Here is a 24,876-nt window from a genome sequence, read left to right as displayed (position 1 = left end):
TTGCTCCAACAACAAAAACTGTTCCACCAACAACAGCAGTTCACACCACATTAGGTACTCCAGCTACAACAGGAGGTCAAACCACAACACCTCTTCCCACACCGACAGCTGTAGCTCCAACGACTACAGCTAAACCTACCACCACCATCGCTGCTCAGACAACAATACCACCTTCAACGATTGCAGCTCAAACTACAACTATTGCGGCAACAACAAAAACTGTTCCACCAACAAGAGCAGTTCACACCACATTAGGTACTCCAGCTAAAACAGAAGTTCCAACCACAATGAATCTTCCCACAACAACTGCTGAAGCTCAAACAACTACAACTGAAACTGCCACCACCATAGCTTCACCAACAATACCACCTACAACAATGCTGGCTGAATCTACAACTGTTGCTCCCACAACAAAAACTGTTCCACCTACAACAGCAGTTCATACCACATTAGGTACTGCAGCTACAACAGAAGCTCCAACCACAATGAATCTTCCCACAACAACTGCTGAAGCTCAAACGACTACAACTAAAACTGCAACCACCATAGCTGCTCAAACAACAATACCACCTTCAACGATTGCAGCTCAAACTACAACTATTGCGCCAACAACAAAAACTGTTCCACCAACAACAGCAGTTCACACCACATTAGGTACTCCAGCTACAACAGGAGGTCAAACCACAACACCTCTTCCCACACCGACAGCTGCAGCTCCAACGACTACAGCTAAACCTACCACCACCATCACTGCTCAGACAACAATACCAGCTTCTACGACAGCAGCTCTAACCACAACTATCGCTCCAACAACAAAAACTGTTCCACCAACAACAGCAGTTCACACCACATTAGGTACTCCAGCTACAACAGAAGCTCCAACCACAATGAATCTTCCCACAACAAATGCTGAAGCTCAAACGACTGCAACTGAAACTGCCACCACCATAGCTTCACAAACAACAATACCACCTACAACAATGCGGGCGGAATCTACAACTGTTGCTCCCACAACAAAAACTGCTCCATCAACAACAGCAGTTCATACCACATTAGGTACTCCAGCTACAACAGAAGGTCCAAGCACAACCATTACTCCAACCTCAGCTGCATCAGCTTCAACTTTATCCGGAAGTCTGACCAGCACAGCAGCCCAAACCAGGACGAGTCCACGTAGAATGTATGTTTCCATTTTAACTTCTGATTTTTAAATCCTGATTTTAGAGTTTGGTTCCACTATTGAAGTGGCTATCCAAGCTTACCTCCAATGGAAAATCCTAATTTTGTCTCCATGTCTTTCTGCAGCATGGGCACCTTTTCAATTTTTATTCGGCTCGTGTTCCACACCATCAAGCCTGTCCCCAGTGAGAGCAAGATTCTCACTATGGCCCACACTCTCTTGGATGCTCGACTATGGCGGGTGAATGCTCCAGTGAGAGTGCGACGCAGTATAACGCAGTTGAATGATCCTGTTGCTGTGCAGGATATTACTTATCAGAGTAAGTCACATGTTCACACACCCTATCTTTACATCTGAGCCCTGTCACCTTCATCTCTATCTAATTCACATTGCCCAGGGGACCATTTTACTTGTACATATAAAAAGTTATATTGATTTATTATAATGTATTTATCTATTGCAATAATAACATTTGACTGTTTGAAATATGGGTTAGTCGAAAAATACTCTTGTGAATTGGGGAATTGAGTTATGTGTGTGTTTAAAGATACTCATGCAGTTCTGGATTACGGTGAATGCATTTTAATATGCATCTTGGTGATACTAATACAGCAGAACAGTTTTTTTTAGCAAGTACAATGAAATCAATTTAAACTTGTTTCTCAGTACTATCCAACAGTTCCTTTGCCTTGGCACTGCGATATCAGATAAACAACGTGAGCATGCCAGAACTCACTGAACTCAGGACCGAGACGTACAAACTCATCCAGGACTCCATTAACAACCTGGTAAGTCAGTGTTTTCTGCAACGTATAATGGTTATGAAATGGCCTGGTAATCTAAAAATCGCAGGTCCCAGTTAGGACACTGCGGTTGTATCACTGAGCAAGGAGGCCAAAAAAATTGGAGAAATGCCAGATAAGTAGGGCAAGTCATTGGAAATATGAGTGTCTGATAAATGCTGATAATTATGAATATTCCAGAAGCTGTGTATTCATACTGTCATACCAAGGGAAAGCATGTACCTCAGGTATAATGCAGGTACCCTCCCCTATTGATAACACAACCAGCCAGAATTACAAGGTAACAGCTTTATTATTAAATGCTTAGTATAGATAAATAAATTTGAAGATTAAAAACGTTGGTGTTTTCAAAAAGCAGTAATTCAAAACATTTTGTAGCAGCAGGTTGGTACCAATCCATAAGTCATTAGATCCTAAAGTTCAGAGTGCAGTCCATTATATGAAGAAACATCCGTCTTAAAAGTTTGCGTAAACTTCGCTAAGTGAACAACCAAACTAAAACCACGGCACTGGTTCTACAAAAGGAAAGGAAAGGAAAAGAAACGCAATACACAGTAATGAAATGAAAACATTCTTAAATTACTGCTGTAACACTGGCAATGACATTTACATACTAATAACGTTAAAACATTATTAAATTACTTACTGAAGTAACACAACTGTGAATCCTGGCCGAATAAAAGCCAGTAAATAAAGAAATAGCTGCCACGACATATCACTCATCCTGCACGCTCCTTAAAAGAGAGCGGAAAACCCGCAAATTAAACATGCATTATACATACTCTTTTAAAGAGAGCAACAAACATACAGCATGCACAAAGCAACAGTAATCATAAACAGGACCCCAATAATTCTAACATGAAACATTAACATTGCCCTCGTTTAAGGAGCGCATTTGAACCAAACACCAATCAATAAATATACCATAAAATAGTAGCATATTTAAAACATACCGGTCAAACGATGCGTTACACTTTCGTGGATTTCGTGTTGGCACCTACTTTATCCCTTCATCTGCGCCAGCGCCACGCCATTCTTCCAAAAAGGACGCTGGCATGACTATTGTTCTTGGCATGCAATATACGGGTTACCATGCAGGTAAGGGGGCGGAGTTACTGACGCGACTTCCTACCTTGTCACACTATGCATGCTGAATTTCTTGAGTATACAGTATATCCAGCTGTATAAAAGGAATGTCTATAAAAAAGGATAATAAGCTGTGTAAGTCACGCTGTACAAGAGTGCCAGCAAAATTCCAAAATTGTAGAGCCAACACCAACGCTAGCGAGCTTTAGCGGTCCTTCTAAATCGTCTTAGTGGTTAAATGTATGACTGTGTTTTTTTTAAGTGAACGGGAAGACTTTGATGCATTAGATGTATGTAGGCTATTATAATGGGCAAACAACATTGGAAAATCATGAAGCATGCAGAACTGTCAGAACTAACCACCTTATACACTACATACTTATGAATTCTATTGAATTATCACATCTGCTATATCACGAGCAATTAATTGAGAGTAAATCTTCAAACTCTTCCTTCTAATTTATGTCTGTTCAGCACAGTTAAGTATTCTTTGTTGCATGCAGCATTTCATAGTTTATTTAAATCAAATGCAGCAACGCTGAACATCCTAGTTACTGCTCAGTTAAGCATAAGGTTAAAGCTTAAAAGGCAGTGAGGATGTCATTTTGGTATATTTATCCTTGTTTTATTAATGTCTTTGTTTCTGGTTTGAACTTTCATTTTTAGCTGAACCAAATTCTGACACAACCTGATGCAAATCCTTCCATCTTTCCACAAGCAAGTTTTACGTAAGTCCCAAACCTTGTATGACTTCATGATGATTAAAAAGAAAACTGTTCTGACAAATATGAATGGAGGCAATTTGAAAATGAGCGCATAGCAAGTTTGCTCAGCAAACACTTTCTGCATCCAACAAAAGGCCGGCCTCATCAACTGCATGTACTCATACTGAACAAATCACAAGCACACCACTACATGATCTCAAACTAAATCTATCACATACACACATCACTATCTTCTCATACTCCAGCACATCACAAGCATATCTCCCTGCTGTTGCACCTTTTCAAACCGACAGTCTGACCTCTCCTGTGCTGCTCATTGCTTGTACTACTCTTTGATTGCTCTGCTGCTGCTGCTGCTGCTCAATAAATTGCTGCTCAAAGATTATTGCTCTAACAATCTCTCCTCAAAGAATTTCTCCTCACCGTCTGCCACCCCAGCTTCCACATGTTGATTGTACTGATGCACTCGAGGGGATTTGGTATTTCTATAGGTAGTAGGGGAGATTTATCCTGCTTTGTGTTCGATAGATTCGTGCACGGTAGTGTGTGCACAGTTCTTAGTACTTCAAGCAGATCCATTCTGTGGCAAAGAAAAATAATTGCATTGCATGTTATTTCAATATTTAATCAAAATGTATAGGTATCCTGACTGAAATGCACAATAGGTGTATTTCTTTAGCAGGAAGCCAAGCATTTCACAATTCTGCTTTTTTGTTCCGAAAAGGGATACGGCAAACCAGATTCAAGCCATTGTGGAATATGTCTACCAGGAAGGTGACATCCAAGACCCAAGTGAATTCTTGACTGCAGTACTGACAGCAATTGGGTGGCTTACTACAACTACTACGCCGATAACTGAACCACCAATCACAACAGTTACCCAAACAACAATACCACCTACTGTGGAATCTACGAATATCATTCTAACAACAAAAACCATTCGATCTACAACAGCAGTTCATACCACATTAGGTACTTCAGCTACAACAAAAGGTTTTACCACAACAAGGCTTCCCACATCGAGACCTGAAGCTCAAACGACTGCAACCAAACCGACTGCCAGCATAGCTTCTCAAACAACAATACCACCTACAACAATGGGGACGGAATCTCCAACTATTGCTCCCACAACAAAAACTGTTCCACCTACAACAGCAGTTCATACCACATTAGTTACTACAGCTACATCAGAAGGTCCAACCACAACAACTCGTCCCACACCGACAGCTGAAGCTCAAACGACTACAACCAAAACAGCCACCACCATGGCTGCTCAGACAACAATACCACCTTCTATGACAGGAGCTCAAACTACAACTATCACTCCAACAACAAATACTGTTGCACCAACAACAGCAGTTCATACCACATTAGTTACTACAGCTACATCAGAAGGTCAAACCACAACAACTCGTCCCACACCGACAGCTGAAGCTCAAACGACTACAACCAAAACAGCCAACCCCATAGCATCTCAAACAAAAACACCAGCTACTACAATTGGGGCTGAAACTACAACTACTGCCCGGACAACAAAAACTGCTCCATCAACAACATCAGTTCATACCCCATTAGGTACTGCAGCTACAACAGAAGGTCCAACCACAACAACACATCCCACACCGACAGCTGAAGCTCAAACGACTACAACCAAAACAGCCACCACCATGGCTGCTCAGACAACAATACCAGTTTCTACGAGAGCAGCTATAACCACAACTATCGCTCCAACAACAAAAACTGTTGAACCAACAACAGCAGTTCATACCACATTAGGTACTCCAGCTACAATAGAACGCCCAACCACAACTCCTCTTCCAACACCGACGGCTGAAGCTCAAAAGACTGCAACTAAACCGACCACTACAATAGCTTCTCAAACAACAATACCACCCACTACAATTGGGGCTGAAACTACAACTACTGCTCCCACAACAAAAACTGCTCCATCAACAACAACAGTTCATACCACATTAGGTGCTCAAGCTACATCAGAAGGTCCAACCACAACAACTCGTCCGACACCGACAGCTGAAGTTCAAACGACTACAACCAAAACAGCCACCACGATGGCTGCTCAGACAACAATACCACCTTCTAAGACAGCAGCTCAAACTACAACTATGTTTCCAACGACAAAAACGGTTCCAACAACAGCAGTTCATACCACATTAGGTACTCCAGCTACAACAGAAGGTCAAACCACAACAACTCGTCCCACACCGACAGCTGAAGCTCAAACGACTACAACCAAAACAGCCCCCACCATGGCTGCTCAGACAACAATATCACCATCTACGACAGCAGCTCTAACCACAACTGTCACTCCAACAACAAAAATTGTTCCACCAACAACAGCAGTTCATACCACATTAGGTACTCCAGCTACAACAAAAGGTTTTACCACAACAAGACTTCCCACATCGAGACCTGAAGCACAAACGACTGCAACCAAACCGACTACCACCATAGCTTCTCAAACAACAATACCACCTACAACAATGGGGGCGGAATCTCCAACTATTGCTCCCACAACAAAAACTGTTCCACCTACAACAGCAGTTCATACCACATTAGGTACTCCAGCTACAACAGAAGCTCCAACCACAATTAATCTTCCCAGAACGACAGCTGAAGCTCACATGACAACAACTAAAACTGCCACCACCATAGCTGCTCAAACAACAATGCCACCTTCTACGATTGCAGCTCAAACTACAACTATTGCTCCAACAACAAAAACTGTTCCACCTACAACAGCAGTTCATACCACATTAGGTACACCAGGTACAACAGAAGCTCCAACCACAATGAATCTTCCCACACCGACAGCTGTAGCTCCAACGACGACAGCAAAACCTACCACCACCATCACTGCTCAAACAACAATACCACCTTCTACGATTGCAGCTCAAACTACAACTATCGCTCCAACAACAAAAACTGTTCCACCAACAACAGCAGTTCATACCACATTAGGTAATACACCTACAACAGAAGCTCCAACCACAATGAATCTTCCCATAACAACTGCTGAAGCTCAAACGACTACAACTGAAACTGCCAGAACCATAGCTTCACAAACAACAATACCACCTACAACAATGCTGGCTGAATCTACAACTGTTGCTCCCACAACAAAAACTGTTCCACCTACAACAGCAGTTCATACCCCATTAGGTACTGCAGCTACAACAGAAGGTCCAACCACAACAACACATCCCACACCGACAGCTGAAGCTCAAACGACTACAACCAAACCAACCACTACAATAGCTTCTCAAACAACAATACCACCCACTACAATTGGGGCTGAAACTACAACTACTGCTCCCACAACAAAGACTGCTCCATCAACAACAGCAGTTCATACCACATTAGGTGCTCAAGCTACATCAGAAGTTCCAACCACAACAACTCGTCCGACACAGACAGCTGAAGCTCAAACGACTACAACCAAAACAGCCACCACCATAGCATCTCAAACAAAAACACCACCTACTACAATTGGGGCTGAAACTACAACTACTGCCCCCACAACAAAAACTGCTCCATCAACAACAGCAGTTCAAACCCCATTAGGTACTGCAGCTACAACAGAAGGTCCAACCACAATGAATCTTCCCACAACGACAGCTGAAGCTCAAACGACTACAACCTATACAGCCACCACCATTGGGGCTGCTCAGACAACAATACCACCTTCTATGACAGCAGCTCAAACTACAACTATCGCTCCAACAACAAAAACTGTTCCACTAACAACAGCAGTTCATACCACATTAGGTACTCCAGCTACAACAGAAGGTCAAACCACAACAACTCTTCCCACACCGACAGCTGAAGCTCAAACGACTACAACCAAATCAGCCAGCACCATGGCTGCTCAGACAACAATATCACCTTCTACGACAGCAGCTCTAACCACAATGAATCTTCCCACACCAACAGCAGAAGCTCAAACGACTACAGCTAAACCTACCACCACCATCGCTGCTCAGACAACAATACCAGTTTCTACGAGAGCAGCTATAACCACAACTATCGCTCCAACAACAAAAACTGATGCACAAACAACAGCAGTTCATACCACATTAGGTACTCCAGCTACAATAGAACGCCCAACCACAACAACACATCCCACACCGACAGCTGAAGCTCAAACGACTACAACCAAAACAGCCACCACCATGGTTGCTCAGACAATACCACCTTCTATGACAGCAGCTCTAACCACAACTATCGCTCCAACAACAAAAACTGTTCCACCAACAACAGCAGTTCATACCACATTAGTTACTACAGCTACATCAGAAGGTTTTACTACAACAAGGCTTCCCACATCGAGACCTGAAGCTCAAACGACTGCAACCAAACCGACTAACACCATTGCTTCTCAAACAACAATACCACCTACAACAATGGGAGCGGTATCTCCAACTATTAGTCCCACAACAAAAACTGTTCCATCAACAACATCAGTTCATACCCCATTAGGTACTGCAGCTACAACAGAAGGTCCAACCACAACAACACATCCCACACCGACAGCTGAAGCTCAAACGACTACAACCAAAACAGCCACCACCATGGCTGCTCAGACAACAATACCACCTTCTATGACAGCAGCTGAAACTACAACTATCGTTCCAACAACAAAAACTGCTCCATCAACAACATCAGTTCATACCCCATTAGCTACTGCAGCTACAACAGAAGGTCCAACCACAACAACACATCCCACACCAACAGCTGAAGCTCAATCGACTACAACCAAAACAGCCGCCACCATGGCTGCTCAGACAACAATATCACCTTCTACGACAGCAGCTCTAACCACAACTGTCGCTCCAACAACAAAAATTGTAACACCAACAACAGCAGTTCATACCACATTAGGTACTCCAGCTACAACAAAAGGTTTTACCACAACAAGGCTTCCCACATCGAGACCTGAAGCACAAACGACTGCAACCAAACCGACTACCACCATAGCTTCTCAAACAACAATACCACCTACAACAATGGGGGCGGAATCTCCAACTATTGCTCCCACAACAAAAACTGTTCCACCTACAACAGCAGTTCATACCACATTAGGTACTCCAGCTACAACAGAAGCTCCAACCACAATTAATCTTCCCAGAACGACAGCTGAAGCTCACATGACAACAACTAAAACTGCCACCACCATAGCTGCTCAAACAACAATACCACCTTCTACGATTGCAGCTCAAACTACAACTATTGCTCCAACAACAAAAACTGTTCCACCTACAACAGCAGTTCATACCACATTAGGTACACCAGGTACAACAGAAGCTCCAACCACAATGAATCTTCCCACACCGACAGCTGTAGCTCCAACGACGACAGCAAAACCTACCACCACCATCACTGCTCAGACAACAATACCAGCATCTACGACAGCAGCTCTAACCACAACTATCGCACCAACAACAAAAACTGTTCCACCAACAACAGCAGTTCATACCACATTAGGTAATACACCTACAACAGAAGCTCCAACCACAATGAATCTTCCCACAACAACTGCTGAAGCTCAAACGACTACAACTGAAACTGCCAGAACCATAGCTTCACAAACAACAATACCACCTACAACAATGCTGGCTGAATCTACAACTGTTGCTCCCACAACAAAAACTGTTCCACCTACAACAGCAGTTCATACCCCATTAGGTACTGCAGCTACAACAGAAGGTCCAACCACAACAACACATCCCACACCGACAGCTGAAGCTCAAACGACTACAACTAAACCGACCACTACAATAGCTTCTCAAACAACAATACCACCTACAACAATGGGGACGGAATCTCCAACTATTGCTCCCACAACAAAAACTGTTCCACCTACAACAGCAGTTCATACCACATTAGTTACTACAGCTACATCAGAAGGTCCAACCACAACAACTCGTCCCACACCGACAGCTGAAGCTCAAACGACTACAACCAAAACAGCCACCACCATGGCTGCTCAGACAACAATACCACCTTCTATGACAGGAGCTCAAACTACAACTATCACTCCAACAACAAATACTGTTGCACCAACAACAGCAGTTCATACCACATTAGTTACTACAGCTACATCAGAAGGTCCAACCACAACAACTCGTCCCACACCGACAGCTGAAGCTCAAACGACTACAACCAAAACAGCCAACCCCATAGCATCTCAAACAAAAACACCAGCTACTACAATTGGGGCTGAAACTACAACTACTGCCCGGACAACAAAAACTGCTCCATCAACAACATCAGTTCATACCCCATTAGGTACTGCAGCTACAACAGAAGGTCCAACCACAACAACACATCCCACACCGACAGCTGAAGCTCAAACGACTACAACCAAAACAGCCACCACCATGGCTGCTCAGACAACAATACCAGTTTCTACGAGAGCAGCTATAACCACAACTATCGCTCCAACAACAAAAACTGTTGAACCAACAACAGCAGTTCATACCACATTAGGTACTCCAGCTACAATAGAACGCCCAACCACAACTCCTCTTCCAACACCGACGGCTGAAGCTCAAAAGACTGCAACTAAACCGACCACTACAATAGCTTCTCAAACAACAATACCACCCACTACAATTGGGGCTGAAACTACAACTACTGCTCCCACAACAAAAACTGCTCCATCAACAACAACAGTTCATACCACATTAGGTGCTCAAGCTACATCAGAAGGTCCAACCACAACAACTCGTCCGACACCGACAGCTGAAGTTCAAACGACTACAACCAAAACAGCCACCACGATGGCTGCTCAGACAACAATACCACCTTCTAAGACAGCAGCTCAAACTACAACTATGTTTCCAACGACAAAAACGGTTCCAACAACAGCAGTTCATACCACATTAGGTACTCCAGCTACAACAGAAGGTCAAACCACAACAACTCGTCCCACACCGACAGCTGAAGCTCAAACGACTACAACCAAAACAGCCCCCACCATGGCTGCTCAGACAACAATATCACCATCTACGACAGCAGCTCTAACCACAACTGTCACTCCAACAACAAAAATTGTTCCACCAACAACAGCAGTTCATACCACATTAGGTACTCCAGCTACAACAAAAGGTTTTACCACAACAAGACTTCCCACATCGAGACCTGAAGCACAAACGACTGCAACCAAACCGACTACCACCATAGCTTCTCAAACAACAATACCACCTACAACAATGGGGGCGGAATCTCCAACTATTGCTCCCACAACAAAAACTGTTCCACCTACAACAGCAGTTCATACCACATTAGGTACTCCAGCTACAACAGAAGCTCCAACCACAATTAATCTTCCCAGAACGACAGCTGAAGCTCACATGACAACAACTAAAACTGCCACCACCATAGCTGCTCAAACAACAATGCCACCTTCTACGATTGCAGCTCAAACTACAACTATTGCTCCAACAACAAAAACTGTTCCACCTACAACAGCAGTTCATACCACATTAGGTACACCAGGTACAACAGAAGCTCCAACCACAATGAATCTTCCCACACCGACAGCTGTAGCTCCAACGACGACAGCAAAACCTACCACCACCATCACTGCTCAAACAACAATACCACCTTCTACGATTGCAGCTCAAACTACAACTATCGCTCCAACAACAAAAACTGTTCCACCAACAACAGCAGTTCATACCACATTAGGTAATACACCTACAACAGAAGCTCCAACCACAATGAATCTTCCCATAACAACTGCTGAAGCTCAAACGACTACAACTGAAACTGCCAGAACCATAGCTTCACAAACAACAATACCACCTACAACAATGCTGGCTGAATCTACAACTGTTGCTCCCACAACAAAAACTGTTCCACCTACAACAGCAGTTCATACCCCATTAGGTACTGCAGCTACAACAGAAGGTCCAACCACAACAACACATCCCACACCGACAGCTGAAGCTCAAACGACTACAACCAAACCAACCACTACAATAGCTTCTCAAACAACAATACCACCCACTACAATTGGGGCTGAAACTACAACTACTGCTCCCACAACAAAGACTGCTCCATCAACAACAGCAGTTCATACCACATTAGGTGCTCAAGCTACATCAGAAGTTCCAACCACAACAACTCGTCCGACACAGACAGCTGAAGCTCAAACGACTACAACCAAAACAGCCACCACCATAGCATCTCAAACAAAAACACCACCTACTACAATTGGGGCTGAAACTACAACTACTGCCCCCACAACAAAAACTGCTCCATCAACAACAGCAGTTCAAACCCCATTAGGTACTGCAGCTACAACAGAAGGTCCAACCACAATGAATCTTCCCACAACGACAGCTGAAGCTCAAACGACTACAACCTATACAGCCACCACCATTGGGGCTGCTCAGACAACAATACCACCTTCTATGACAGCAGCTCAAACTACAACTATCGCTCCAACAACAAAAACTGTTCCACTAACAACAGCAGTTCATACCACATTAGGTACTCCAGCTACAACAGAAGGTCAAACCACAACAACTCTTCCCACACCGACAGCTGAAGCTCAAACGACTACAACCAAATCAGCCAGCACCATGGCTGCTCAGACAACAATATCACCTTCTACGACAGCAGCTCTAACCACAATGAATCTTCCCACACCAACAGCAGAAGCTCAAACGACTACAGCTAAACCTACCACCACCATCGCTGCTCAGACAACAATACCAGTTTCTACGAGAGCAGCTATAACCACAACTATCGCTCCAACAACAAAAACTGATGCACAAACAACAGCAGTTCATACCACATTAGGTACTCCAGCTACAATAGAACGCCCAACCACAACAACACATCCCACACCGACAGCTGAAGCTCAAACGACTACAACCAAAACAGCCACCACCATGGTTGCTCAGACAATACCACCTTCTATGACAGCAGCTCTAACCACAACTATCGCTCCAACAACAAAAACTGTTCCACCAACAACAGCAGTTCATACCACATTAGTTACTACAGCTACATCAGAAGGTTTTACTACAACAAGGCTTCCCACATCGAGACCTGAAGCTCAAACGACTGCAACCAAACCGACTAACACCATTGCTTCTCAAACAACAATACCACCTACAACAATGGGAGCGGTATCTCCAACTATTAGTCCCACAACAAAAACTGTTCCATCAACAACATCAGTTCATACCCCATTAGGTACTGCAGCTACAACAGAAGGTCCAACCACAACAACACATCCCACACCGACAGCTGAAGCTCAAACGACTACAACCAAAACAGCCACCACCATGGCTGCACAGACAACAATACCACCTTCTATGACAGCAGCTGAAACTACAACTATCGTTCCAACAACAAAAACTGCTCCATCAACAACATCAGTTCATACCCCATTAGCTACTGCAGCTACAACAGAAGGTCCAACCACAACAACACATCCCACACCAACAGCTGAAGCTCAATCGACTACAACCAAAACAGCCGCCACCATGGCTGCTCAGACAACAATATCACCTTCTACGACAGCAGCTCTAACCACAACTGTCGCTCCAACAACAAAAATTGTAACACCAACAACAGCAGTTCATACCACATTAGGTACTCCAGCTACAACAAAAGGTTTTACCACAACAAGGCTTCCCACATCGAGACCTGAAGCACAAACGACTGCAACCAAACCGACTACCACCATAGCTTCTCAAACAACAATACCACCTACAACAATGGGGGCGGAATCTCCAACTATTGCTCCCACAACAAAAACTGTTCCACCTACAACAGCAGTTCATACCACATTAGGTACTCCAGCTACAACAGAAGCTCCAACCACAATTAATCTTCCCAGAACGACAGCTGAAGCTCACATGACAACAACTAAAACTGCCACCACCATAGCTGCTCAAACAACAATACCACCTTCTACGATTGCAGCTCAAACTACAACTATTGCTCCAACAACAAAAACTGTTCCACCTACAACAGCAGTTCATACCACATTAGGTACACCAGGTACAACAGAAGCTCCAACCACAATGAATCTTCCCACACCGACAGCTGTAGCTCCAACGACGACAGCAAAACCTACCACCACCATCACTGCTCAGACAACAATACCAGAATCTACGACAGCAGCTCTAACCACAACTATCGCACCAACAACAAAAACTGTTCCACCAACAACAGCAGTTCATACCACATTAGGTAATACACCTACAACAGAAGCTCCAACCACAATGAATCTTCCCACAACAACTGCTGAAGCTCAAACGACTACAACTGAAACTGCCAGAACCATAGCTTCACAAACAACAATACCACCTACAACAATGCTGGCTGAATCTACAACTGTTGCTCCCACAACAAAAACTGTTCCACCTACAACAGCAGTTCATACCCCATTAGGTACTGCAGCTACAACAGAAGGTCCAACCACAACAACACATCCCACACCGACAGCTGAAGCTCAAACGACTACAACTAAACCGACCACTACAATAGCTTCTCAAACAACAATACCACCCACTACAATTGGGGCTGAAACTACAACTACTGCTCCCACAACAAAGACTGCTCCATCAACAACAGCAGTTCATACCCCATTAGGTACTGCAGCTACAACAGAAGCTCCAACCACAATGAATCTTCCCACAACGACAGCTGAAGCTCAAACGACTACAACCAATACAGCTACCACCATTGGGGCTGCTCAGACAACAATACCACGTTCTATGACAGCAGCTCAAACTACAACTATCGCTCCAACAACAAAAACTGTTCCACTAACAACAGCAGTTCATACCACATTAGGTACTCCAGCTACAACAGAAGGTCAAACCACAACAACTCTTCCCACACCGACAGCTGAAGCTCAAACGACTACAACCAAATCAGCCAGCACCATGGCTGCTCAGACAACAATATCACCTTCTACGACAGCAGCTCTAACCACAATGAATCTTCCCACACCAACAGCAGAAGCTCAAACGACTACAGCTAAACCTACCACCACCATCGCTGCTCAGACAACAATACCACCTTCTATGACAGCAGCTCAAACTACAACTATCACTCCAACAACAAAAACTGTTGCACCAACAACAGCAGTTCATACCACATTAGTTTCTACAGCTACATCAGAAGGTCCAACGATAACAACTCGTCCCACACCGACAGCTGAAGCTCAAACGACTACAACCAAAACAGCCACCACCATGGCTGCTCAGACAACAATATCACCTTCTACGACAGCAGCTCTAACCACAACTATCGCTCCAACAACAAAAACTGTTCCACCAACAACAGCAGTTCATACCACATTAGTTACTACAGCTACATCAGAAGGTCCAACCACAACAACTCGTCCCACACCGACAGCTGAAGCTCAAACGACTACAACCAAAACAGCCACCACCATAGCAACTCAAACAAAAACACCACCTACTACAATTGGGGCTGAAACTACAACTACTGCCCCCACAACAAAAACTGCTCCATCAACAACATCAGTTCATACCCCATTAGGTACTGCAGCTACAACAGAAGGTCCAACCACAACAACACATCCCACACCGACAGCTGAAGCTCAAACGACTACAACCAAAACAGCCACCACCATGGCTGCTCAGACAACAATATCACCTTCTACGACAGTAGCTCTAACCACAATGAATCTTGCCACACCAACAGCAGAAGCTCAAACGACTACAGCTAAACCTACCACCACCATCGCTGCTCAGACAACAATACCAGTTTCTACGAGAGCAGCTATAACCACAACTATCGCTCCAACAACAAAAACTGTTGCACCAACAACAGCAGTTCATACCACATTAGGTACTCCAGCTACAATAGAACGCCCAACCACAACTCCTCTTCCAACACCGACGGCTGAAGCTCAAAAGACTGCAACTAAACCGACCACTACAATAGCTTCTCAAACAACAATACCACCCACTACAATTGGGGCTGAAACTACAACTACTGCTCCCACAACAAAAACTGCTCCATCAACAACAGCAGTTCATACCACATTAGGTGCTCAAGCTACATCAGAAGGTCCAACCACAACAACTCGTCCGACACCGACAGCTGAAGCTCAAACGACTACAACCAAAACAGCCACCACCATAGCATCTCAAACAAAAACACCACCTACTATAATTGGGGCTGAAACTACAACTACTGCCCCCACAACAAAAACTGCTCCATCAACAACATCAGTTCATACCCCATTAGGTACTGCAGCTACAACAGAAGCTCCAACCACAATGAATCTTCCCACAACGACAGCTGAAGCTCCAACGACAACAACCAATACAGCCACCACCATTGGGGCTGCTCAGACAACAATACCACCTTCTATGACAGCAGCTCAAACTACAACTATCGCTCCAACAACAAAAACTGTTCCACTATCAACAGCAGTTCATACCACATTAGGTACTCCAGCTACAACAGAAGGTCAAACCACAACAATTCTTCCCACACCGACAGTTGTAGCTCAAACGACTGCAACTAAACCGACCACGACCATAGCTTCACAAACAACACCACCGACAACAATGCGGGCTGAATCTACAACTGTTGCTCCCACAAAAAAAACTGTTCCACCTACAACAGCAGTTCATACCACATTAGGTACTTCAGCTACAACAGAAGGTTTAACTACAACAACGCTTGCCACATCGAGACCTGAAGCTCAAACGACTGCAACCAAACCGACTACCACCATAGCTTCTCAAACAACAATACCACCTACTACAATGCAGGCTGAATCTACAACTGTTGCTCCCACAACAAAAACTGTTCCACCTACAACAGCAGTTCATACCACATTAGGTACTTCAGCTACAACAGAAGGTTTAACTACAACAACGCTTCCCACATCGAGACCTGAAGCTCAAACGACTGCAACCAAACCGACTACCACCATAGCTTCTCAAACAACAATACCACCTACTACAATGCGGGCTGAATCTACAACTGTTGCTCCCACAACAAAAACTGTTCAACCTACAACAGCAGTTCATACCACATTAGGTACACCAGGTACAACAGAAGCTCCAACCACAATGAATCTTCCCACACCGACAGCTGTAGCTCCAACGACGACAGCAAAACCTACCACCACCATCACTGCTCAAACAACAATACCAGCATCTACGATTGCAGCTCAAACTACAACTATCGCTCCAACAACAAAAACTGTTCCACCAACAACAGCAGATCATACCACATTAAGTAATACACCTACAACAGAAGCTCCAACCACAATGAATCTTCCCACAACAACTGCTGAAGCTCAAACGACTACAACTGAAACTGCCAGAACCATAGCTTCACAAACAACAATACCACCTACAACAATGCTGGCTGAATCTACAACTGTTGCTCCCACAACAAAAACTGTTCCACCTACAAGAGCAGTTCATACCCCATTAGGTACTGCAGCTACAACAGAAGGTCCAACCACAACAACACATCCCACACCGACAGCTGAAGCTCACACGACTACAACCAAACCGACCACTACAATAGCTTCTCAAACAACAATACCACCCACTACAATTGGGGCTGAAACTACAACTACTGCTCCCACAACAAAGACTGCTCCATCAACAACAGCAGTTCATACCACATTAGGTGCTCAAGCTACATCAGAAGGTCCAACCACAACAACTCGTCCGACACCGACAGCTGAAGCTCAAACGACTACAACCAAAACAGCCACCACCATAGCATCTCAAACAAAAACACCACCTACTATAATTGGGGCTGAAACTACAACTACTGCCCCCACAACAAAAACTGCTCCATCAACAACATCAGTTCATACCCCATTAGCTACTGCAGCTACAACAGAAGGTCCAACCACAACAACACATCCCACACCAACAGCTGAAGCTCAATCGACTACAACCAAAACAGCCACCACCATGGCTGCTCAGACAACAATATCACCTTCTACGACAGCAGCTCTAACTACAACTGTCGCTCCAACAACAAAAATTGTTCCACCAACAACAGCAGTTCATACCACATTAGGTACTCCAGCTACAACAAAAGGTTTTACCACAACAAGGCTTCCCACATCGAGACCTGAAGCACAAACGACTGCAACCAAACCGACTACCACCATAGCTTCTCAAACAACAATACCACCTACAACAATGGGGGCGGAATCTCCAACTATTGCTCCCACAACAAAAACTGTTCCACCTACAACAGCAGTTCATACCACATTAGGTACTCCAGCTACAACAGAAGCTCCAACCACAATTAATCTTCCCAGAACGACAGCTGAAGCTCACATGACAACAACTAAAACTGCCACCACCATAGCTGCTCAAACAACAATACCACCTTCTACGATTGCAGCTCAAACTACAACTATTGCTCCAACAACAAAAACTGTTCCACCTACAACAGCAATTCATACCACATTAGGTACACCAGGTACAACAGAAGCTCCAACCACAATGAATCTTCCCACACCGACAGCTGTAGCTCCAACGACGACAGCAAAACCTACCACCACCATCACTGCTCAAACAACAATACCACCTTCTACGATTGCAGCTCAAACTACAACTATCGCTCCAACAACAAAAACTGTTCCACCAACAACAGCAGTTCATACCACATTAAGTAATACACCTACAACAGAAGCTCCAACCACAATGAATCTTCCCACAACAACTGCTGAAGCTCAAACGACTACAACTGAAACTGCCAGAACCATAGCTTCACAAACAACAATACCACCTACAACAATGCTGGCTGAATCTACAACTGTTGCTCCCACAACAAAAACTGTTCCACCTACAACAGCAGTTCATACCCCATTAGGTACTGCAGCTACAACAGAAGGTCCAACCACAACAACACATCCCACACCGACAGCTGAAGCTCACACGACTACAACCAAACCGACCACTACAATAGCTTCTCAAACAACAATACCACCCACTACAATTGGGGCTGAAACTACAACTACTGCTCCCACAACAAAGACTGCTCCATCAACAACAGCAGTTCATACCACATTAGGTGCTCAAGCTACATCAGAAGGTCCAACCACAACAACTCGTCCGACACCGACAGCTGAAGCTCAAACGACTACAACCAAAACAGCCACCACCATAGCATCTCAAACAAAAACACCACCTACTACAATTGGGGCTGAAACTACAACTACTGCCCCCACAACAAAAACTGCTCCATCAACAACATCAGTTCATACCCCATTAGGTACTGCAGCTACAACAGAAGCTCCAACCACAATGAATCTTCCCACAACGACAGCTGAAGCTCAAACGACTACAACCTATACAGCCACCACCATTGGGGCTGCTCAGACAACAATACCACCTTCTATGACAGCAGCTCAAACTACAACTATCGCTCCAACAACAAAAACTGTTCCACTAACAACAGCAGTTCATACCACATTAGGTACTCCAGCTACAACAGAAGGTCAAACCACAACAACTCTTCCCACACCGACAGCTGAAGCTCAAACGACTACAACCAAATCAGCCAGCACCATGGCTGCTCAGACAACAATATCACCTTCTACGACAGCAGCTCTAACCACAACTATCGCTCCAACAACAAAAACTGTTCCACCAACAACAGTAGTTCATACCACATTAGTTACTACAGCTACATCTGAAGGTCCAACCACAACAACTCGTCCCACACTGACAGCTGAAGCTCAAACGACTACAACCAAAACAGCCACCACCATGGCTGCTCAGACAACAATATCACCTTCTACGACAGCAGCTCTAACCACAATGAATCTTCCCACACCAACAGCAGAAGCTCAAACGACTACAGCTAAACCAACCACCACCATCGCTGCTCAAACAACAATACCAGTTTCTACGAGAGCAGCTATAACCACAACTATCGCTCCAACAACAAAAACTGTTGCACCAACAACAGCAGTTCATACCACATTAGGTACTCCAGCTACAATAGAACGCCCAACCACAACTCCTCTTCCAACACCGACGGCTGAAGCTCAAAAGACTGCAACTAAACCGACCACTACAATAGCTTCTCAAACAACAATACCACCCACTACAATTGGGGCTGAAACTACAACTACTGCTCCCAAAACAAAAACTGCTCCATCAACAACAGCAGTTCATACCACATTAGGTGCTCAAGCTACATCAGAAGGTCCAACCACAACAACTCGTCCGACACCGACAGCTGAAGCTCAAACGACTACAACCAAAACAGCCACCACGATGGCTGCTCAGACAACAATACCACCTTCTATGACAGCAGCTCAAACTACAACTATCGTTCCAACGACAAAAACGGTTCCAACAACAGCAGTTCATACCACATTAGGTACTCCAGCTACAACAGAAGGTCCAAGCACAACCATTACTCCAACCTCAGCTGCATCAGCTTCAACTTTATCCGGAAGTCTGACCAGCACAGCAGCCCAAACCAGGACGAGTCCACGTAGAATGTATGTTTCCATTTTAACTTCTGATTTTTAAATCCTGATTTTAGAGTTTGGTTCCACTATTGAAGTGGCTATCCAAGCTTACCTCCAATGGAAAATCCTAATTTTGTCTCCATGTCTTTCTGCAGCATGGGCACCTTTTCAATTTTTATTCGGCTCGTGTTCCACACCATCAAGCCTGTCCCCAGTGAGAGCAAGATTCTCACTATGGCCCACACTCTCTTGGATGCTCGACTATGGCGGGTGAATGCTCCAGTGAGAGTGCGACGCAGTATAACGCAGTTGAATGATCCTGTTGCTGTGCAGGATATTACTTATCAGAGTAAGTCACATGTTCACACACCCTATCTTTACATCTGAGCCCTGTCACCTTCATCTCTATCTAATTCACATTGCCCAGGGGACCATTTTACTTGTACATATAAAAAGTTATATTGATTTATTATAATGTATTTATCTATTGCAATAATAACATTTGACTGTTTGAAATATGGGTTAGTCGAAAAATACTCTTGTGAATTGGGGAATTGAGTTATGTGTGTGTTTAAAGATACTCATGCAGTTCTGGATTACGGTGAATGCATTTTAATATGCATCTTGGTGATACTAATACAGCAGAACAGTTTTTTTTAGCAAGTACAATGAAATCAATTTAAACTTGTTTCTCAGTACTATCCAACAGTTCCTTTGCCTTGGCACTGCGATATCAGATAAACAACGTGAGCATGCCAGAACTCACTGAACTCAGGACCGAGACGTACAAACTCATCCAGGACTCCATTAACAACCTGGTAAGTCAGTGTTTTCTGCAACGTATAATGGTTATGAAATGGCCTGGTAATCTAAAAATCGCAGGTCCCAGTTAGGACACTGCGGTTGTATCACTGAGCAAGGAGGCCAAAAAAATTGGAGAAATGCCAGATAAGTAGGGCAAGTCATTGGAAATATGAGTGTCTGATAAATGCTGATAATTATGAATATTCCAGAAGCTGTGTATTCATACTGTCATACCAAGGGAAAGCATGTACCTCAGGTATAATGCAGGTACCCTCCCCTATTGATAACACAACCAGCCAGAATTACAAGGTAACAGCTTTATTATTAAATGCTTAGTATAGATAAATAAATTTGAAGATTAAAAACGTTGGTGTTTTCAAAAAGCAGTAATTCAAAACATTTTGTAGCAGCAGGTTGGTACCAATCCATAAGTCATTAGATCCTAAAGTTCAGAGTGCAGTCCATTATATGAAGAAACATCCGTCTTAAAAGTTTGCGTAAACTTCGCTAAGTGAACAACCAAACTAAAACCACGGCACTGGTTCTACAAAAGGAAAGGAAAGGAAAAGAAACGCAATACACAGTAATGAAATGAAAACATTCTTAAATTACTGCTGTAACACTGGCAATGACATTTACATACTAATAACGTTAAAACATTATTAAATTACTTACTGAAGTAACACAACTGTGAATCCTGGCCGAATAAAAGCCAGTAAATAAAGAAATAGCTGCCACGACATATCACTCATCCTGCACGCTCCTTAAAAGAGAGCGGAAAACCCGCAAATTAAACATGCATTATACATACTCTTTTAAAGAGAGCAACAAACATACAGCATGCACAAAGCAACAGTAATCATAAACAGGACCCCAATAATTCTAACATGAAACATTAACATTGCCCTCGTTTAAGGAGCGCATTTGAACCAAACACCAATCAATAAATATACCATAAAATAGTAGCATATTTAAAACATACCGGTCAAACGATGCGTTACACTTTCGTGGATTTCGTGTTGGCACCTACTTTATCCCTTCATCTGCGCCAGCGCCACGCCATTCTTCCAAAAAGGACGCTGGCATGACTATTGTTCTTGGCATGCAATATACGGGTTACCATGCAGGTAAGGGGGCGGAGTTACTGACGCGACTTCCTACCTTGTCACACTATGCATGCTGAATTTCTTGAGTATACAGTATATCCAGCTGTATAAAAGGAATGTCTATAAAAAAGGATAATAAGCTGTGTAAGTCACGCTGTACAAGAGTGCCAGCAAAATTCCAAAATTGTAGAGCCAACACCAACGCTAGCGAGCTTTAGCGGTCCTTCTAAATCGTCTTAGTGGTTAAATGTATGACTGTGTTTTTTTTAAGTGAACGGGAAGACTTTGATGCATTAGATGTATGTAGGCTATTATAATGGGCAAACAACATTGGAAAATCATGAAGCATGCAGAACTGTCAGAACTAACCACCTTATACACTACATACTTATGAATTCTATTGAATTATCACATCTGCTATATCACGAGCAATTAATTGAGAGTAAATCTTCAAACTCTTCCTTCTAATTTATGTCTGTTCAGCACAGTTAAGTATTCTTTGTTGCATGCAGCATTTCATAGTTTATTTAAATCAAATGCAGCAACGCTGAACATCCTAGTTACTGCTCAGTTAAGCATAAGGTTAAAGCTTAAAAGGCAGTGAGGATGTCATTTTGGTATATTTATCCTTGTTTTATTAATGTCTTTGTTTCTGGTTTGAACTTTCATTTTTAGCTGAACCAAATTCTGACACAACCTGATGCAAATCCTTCCATCTTTCCACAAGCAAGTTTTACGTAAGTCCCAAACCTTGTATGACTTCATGATGATTAAAAAGAAAACTGTTCTGACAAATATGAATGGAGGCAATTTGAAAATGAGCGCATAGCAAGTTTGCTCAGCAAACACTTTCTGCATCCAACAAAAGGCCGGCCTCATCAACTGCATGTACTCATACTGAACAAATCACAAGCACACCACTACATGATCTCAAACTAAATCTATCACATACACACATCACTATCTTCTCATACTCCAGCACATCACAAGCATATCTCCCTGCTGTTGCACCTTTTCAAACCGACAGTCTGACCTCTCCTGTGCTGCTCATTGCTTGTACTACTCTTTGATTGCTCTGCTGCTGCTGCTGCTGCTCAATAAATTGCTGCTCAAAGATTATTGCTCTAACAATCTCTCCTCAAAGAATTTCTCCTCACCGTCTGCCACCCCAGCTTCCACATGTTGATTGTACTGATGCACTCGAGGGGATTTGGTATTTCTATAGGTAGTAGGGGAGATTTATCCTGCTTTGTGTTCGATAGATTCGTGCACGGTAGTGTGTGCACAGTTCTTAGTACTTCAAGCAGATCCATTCTGTGGCAAAGCAAAATAATTGCATTGCATGTTATTTCAATATTTAATCAAAATGTATAGGTATCCTGACTGAAATGCACAATAGGTGTATTTCTTTAGCAGGAAGCCAAGCATTTCACAATTCTGCTTTTTTGTTCCGAAAAGGGATACGGCAAACCAGATTCAAGCCATTGTGGAATATGTCTACCAGGAAGGTGACATCCAAGACCCAAGTGAATTCTTGACTGCAGTACTGACAGCAATTGGGTGGCTTACTACAACTACTACGCCGATAACTGAACCACCAATCACAACAGTTACCCAAACAACAATACCACCTACTGTGGAATCTACGAATATCATTCTAACAACAAAAACCATTCGATCTACAACAGCAGTTCATACCACATTAGGTACTTCAGCTACAACAAAAGGTTTTACCACAACAAGGCTTCCCACATCGAGACCTGAAGCTCAAACGACTGCAACCAAACCGACTGCCAGCATAGCTTCTCAAACAACAATACCACCTACAACAATGGGGACGGAATCTCCAACTATTGCTCCCACAACAAAAACTGTTCCACCTACAACAGCAGTTCATACCACATTAGTTACTACAGCTACATCAGAAGGTCCAACCACAACAACTCGTCCCACACCGACAGCTGAAGCTCAAACGACTACAACCAAAACAGCCACCACCATGGCTGCTCAGACAACAAGACCACCTTCTATGACAGGAGCTCAAACTACAACTATCACTCCAACAACAAATACTGTTGCACCAACAACAGCAGTTCATACCACATTAGTTACTACAGCTACATCAGAAGGTCCAACCACAACAACTCGTCCCACACCGACAGCTGAAGCTCAAACGACTACAACCAAAACAGCCAACCCCATAGCATCTCAAACAAAAACACCAGCTACTACAATTGGGGCTGAAACTACAACTACTGCCCGGACAACAAAAACTGCTCCATCAACAACATCAGTTCATACCCCATTAGGTACTGCAGCTACAACAGAAGGTCCAACCACAACAACACATCCCACACCGACAGCTGAAGCTCAAACGACTACAACCAAAACAGCCACCACCATGGCTGCTCAGACAACAATACCAGTTTCTACGAGAGCAGCTATAACCACAACTATCGCTCCAACAACAAAAACTGTTGAACCAACAACAGCAGTTCATACCACATTAGGTACTCCAGCTACAATAGAACGCCCAACCACAACTCCTCTTCCAACACCGACGGCTGAAGCTCAAAAGACTGCAACTAAACCGACCACTACAATAGCTTCTCAAACAACAATACCACCCACTACAATTGGGGCTGAAACTACAACTACTGCTCCCACAACAAAAACTGCT

General features: G+C 43.7%; 3 long non-coding RNA genes across 3 annotated transcripts; 2 read left to right on the top strand and 1 right to left on the bottom strand.

Moving 5' to 3' along the window:
- Positions 1-1,317: 1,317 nt before the first annotated feature.
- On the top strand, positions 1,318-3,929 carry LOC118228507. Its single transcript, XR_004765508.1, has 3 exons — positions 1,318-1,499; positions 1,847-1,968; positions 3,736-3,929. It is a non-coding gene; the product is annotated as an uncharacterized LOC118228507 (long non-coding RNA).
- Positions 2,223-23,493, bottom strand: LOC118228505. The gene is made up of 3 exons (XR_004765506.1): positions 23,354-23,493; positions 22,252-22,316; positions 2,223-3,180 (listed from the first exon to the last, which is right to left on the bottom strand). It is a non-coding gene; the product is annotated as an uncharacterized LOC118228505 (long non-coding RNA).
- On the top strand, positions 20,454-24,051 carry LOC118228506. The gene is made up of 4 exons (XR_004765507.1): positions 20,454-20,635; positions 20,983-21,104; positions 22,872-22,933; positions 23,655-24,051. It is a non-coding gene; the product is annotated as an uncharacterized LOC118228506 (long non-coding RNA).
- The last annotated feature ends 825 nt before the right edge of the window (positions 24,052-24,876 follow it).

The sequence above is a fragment of the Anguilla anguilla genome, chromosome 5 (assembly GCF_013347855.1).
Source record: "Anguilla anguilla isolate fAngAng1 chromosome 5, fAngAng1.pri, whole genome shotgun sequence".
In the NCBI taxonomy this organism is placed as follows: Eukaryota; Metazoa; Chordata; class Actinopteri; order Anguilliformes; family Anguillidae; genus Anguilla; species Anguilla anguilla.
The sequence above is the reverse complement of the archived record's forward strand: the minus strand, read 5'-3'. Positions and strand labels throughout refer to the sequence as shown.